The sequence below is a fragment of the Phalacrocorax carbo genome, chromosome 24 (assembly GCF_963921805.1).
Source record: "Phalacrocorax carbo chromosome 24, bPhaCar2.1, whole genome shotgun sequence".
NCBI classification, from domain to species: domain Eukaryota; kingdom Metazoa; phylum Chordata; class Aves; order Suliformes; family Phalacrocoracidae; genus Phalacrocorax; species Phalacrocorax carbo.
The window spans coordinates 5,931,165-5,934,319 of record NC_087536.1 but is presented as its reverse complement, the minus strand read 5'-3'; positions in this window follow the sequence as shown (position 1 = coordinate 5,934,319).

The following is a 3,155-nucleotide window of genomic DNA, read 5'->3' as shown; positions in this document are numbered from 1 at the left end:
TCAAGGGAGAAGGTTGTGCTTATAGGCACAAAACCAGCCCGCTGAGGCTCTTCAGCTCTTATCTGGGGGAGTTAATTCAGGCTTGCTTGCTGTTTAAACCTCTAGGACCTCTGGTTTAATGAGGTATGTTCCGCAGGAACACCCAGCTCTGACCTGTCCCCTCTGCTCCCGGGACTCGTGCACCAAGCGGCCGGGCTGCTCCTTGCTGGCAGCGACTCCCGCGGGATTGCAGGCACGCCTGAGCCTGCTCTCCTCCCGCTCCGGAGGCTTGAAGCAGGGCAGAAATCTCTGCCTTCCTCCTGGCTCGTGCTCCCCGGCTGCTGCAGGAAATGCATCTGCCACCGCAGGCAGAGCATCGCTGTCGCCCCGTGCACAGGCAGGTCCCCGGGTTGCAACAGAGCCTGTCCTGCTCCCAGGAGCAAAGAGCCTGAGCCTGGCACAGGGCCCTGTAAGGGAGGCATGACAAAAATAGCTTTGGCTCCTGTCAGCCGGAGGCCCCGGGAGCAGGCTGGGGCTTGCAGCACAGCTATTTTAGCACAGAGCTGAGAACATAGCCCTTTGCTGGGAAACTGGGGTGGGAAGGAAAAGGGGCGCTCAGGATGGGGAGGAAGGGGTGTCCCTCTGTGCCGTGAGCCGTCATCGGGCAGCTCCTGACACGGCGCTAAGCCGGACGCTAAACAAACAGCCCAATATTTCATGGTGTGGAGACAGCAGGTACCATGCTAAATGGGACGTGCTGATCTCCCAGCTGCTGCCTTAGTGCATTTACACGCTGTTTTCTTTTCTCTTTATTTTTCGTAATGACTAATGAGGACTGCCTGGGGGTCTTATCCCCCTTTGCCAACTACTGTCAGCCAGTCAGGTCCCTCTGAGAAGCACACGCCAGCTGTCGACTCATTTAGGAGGGGAGGAGAGCAAACATTGGACACGTTTCCCCCACCCTGCCCCTTGGGTTTTCAGTTGGGACTGGCAGATGTAAGGCAGGGGAGCAGGCTGGTGGGGAGAGCTGCTGCAGGTTATTTGCACATCAAAAGCAGTTTTGCCTCCGACCCTCTATCACCCTGTGAGCAAGAGGTGGCTCGATTTAATTGCTCTTTCAAAGGCAGCCCTGGTCTTGTCTTGGCTGAGATTTTAGGTCTGACTCTGCCCACCCGTAGCCAGAAACTGGTGCACTGGCACCGGGGTGTTAAAAGAAGATGCAAATCAGCTTTTCTCCGTCTTGAAGCTTATTTGCATCTGCTGATTAGTTCAACAACTAATTCAACTCCTTCTGTTTGAGGACGGTTGGTGCTCGGGCAGCTGGAGCAGAGCTAACCCAAAGCACAGGCGAAGCAGGGAACCCCAGTGACTGCGGGGGAGATGCACGAGCTGGTGCCGCTGCTCCTGTTTTGCCCCCCAACACCTGAGCCAACTGTGCCCCTTGTTTTCGAATGCTTCCTCAGCCTGGGAGCCATGACACATGCTGAGGCCATCCCGTTCATGTTCAGCCTGCCACAGAGGAAGCATTGGGTGTCGTGAGGCTTTACCCTGGTATTATCAGGGTAATGCTAATTCATACCTGTTGAGCATGAAGCAGTGGGGTTGCAGCAGGGCTGGGCTGCCCTGTCCATGGCTGTCCTCCACTGCTCTGCTTTCTGGGTGATCTCACGGCATCCTAACGCTGGAGCTGTGCTTCTCTCTGTGCAGCAGCCTTACGAGGGCAGGCAGTGCCTGCTGCCTGATTTCTGCTGCCTGAGGCAGAGGATGCTCAGAGCCCCACCTGTGGGAGGACACTGCTTTTTCTCATCTGCAGCTTTACTGGGGTTTTGGTGGAAAAGGAGTGGGACCCTCACCTGGTGTAATGGAAGAAGCAGCCCAGGGTCGCCAGGGCTGGGGTTTTGGCTTCTCAGTGTCCTGGGCATTGCCAAGAAGCCGTCCCGACAGCGCACGTGCCTGCGGGGATGCTGCGCTCGCTCCTGGGCCTCTCCTGACTCCCGCTGCTGCTCAGCCCCGGTAAGCCTCTGCTCTGCTGCGCTCCCGCGTCTGCAATTTGGTTGTGATCTCTGTGGGCCAGGGACGTCCCCTGGGATAACCGCCAGCTTGGGGGTCTCCTCCTCGCTGTGCCCCTGACCCAGGTACACGGACAAGCCTGGGGAGGGCTCGGCTGAGCCAGCAGCACCCCGCAGGCGATGGTCAGAGGCGATTTGTAACAGAAGGTGCCGCTCAGGAGAAGAGAGTCCTCGCACGTGGTTTTCTATCTCCTTCCTCCTCAGCAGTTTTCAAAGGCTCTAAAAATAAACTTCCCTCATGCCTCAGGCAGCGTGAACAAAGCCAAGGTTTCCCTGGAAAGCGTCGGCGGGTGCCGGGTGCCCTTTTGGGGGGCACAGAGCAGTTTGTGTGTGACTTCTGCCCCCCGCCCTGCACTGAGGTGGGGCGAGTGCCCTGTGGAAACAGCCAGGTGAGTCAGGATGAATAGTGTTTTCTGCAATTTGAGTGTTTTCCCCCCATTTTCTGTCCCTTCAACCTCCCACTTTACCTCCCCCCACGCGGTTTAGACCTGTGAAACTGCCAGATCTGTGCAGTGCAAACAGGCTCCGGGTTGACTGGTTTTGGAGGAAAACAGCTTAAATAGTCAAAACATGTCCTCGGTTTCGTTAAGGCATTTCCACCGTATCTCTATCCCTGTAACGGTTTCCTCTGGCTCTGCCAGCCAGGGGGCTGGACCTGCCCGTTCCAGGGATGGTGGGTCAGGGACCGCAGGGGCTGGGGGGCTTTGGGCTGCACGGGGTCGGGATGAAAATCAGCCTCACCTGCAGAGCAGGAGGGCGAAGCCCGTGGGGTGCAGGCTGGGAGTGGGGCCAGGCAGATTATCTCCTCCTCTCCGCTACCCCTGTGTTCGCCAGAGGCAAGTTGCTGCTTTTCCATGCATGGGTTATCCCAGCTGCACAGCAGAGATAATGCTGCTCGCCCACGCAGCAGAGCGCTCGTGGGGCTGGAAACAAACAGGACCAGGTGCAAGGATGTCCCCAAAGGGGACCTTGGTGTGCCATGATAAATGGTTGGTGGCTTGCAGGGGTGATTTGAGAGGGACACGGCAAAGCACTGTCCTGCATTGCTGCTCATTGGCAATGAAAACTCCCCGAATGCTGCCAAGCCAGACACTCAGAGAGGCTAAA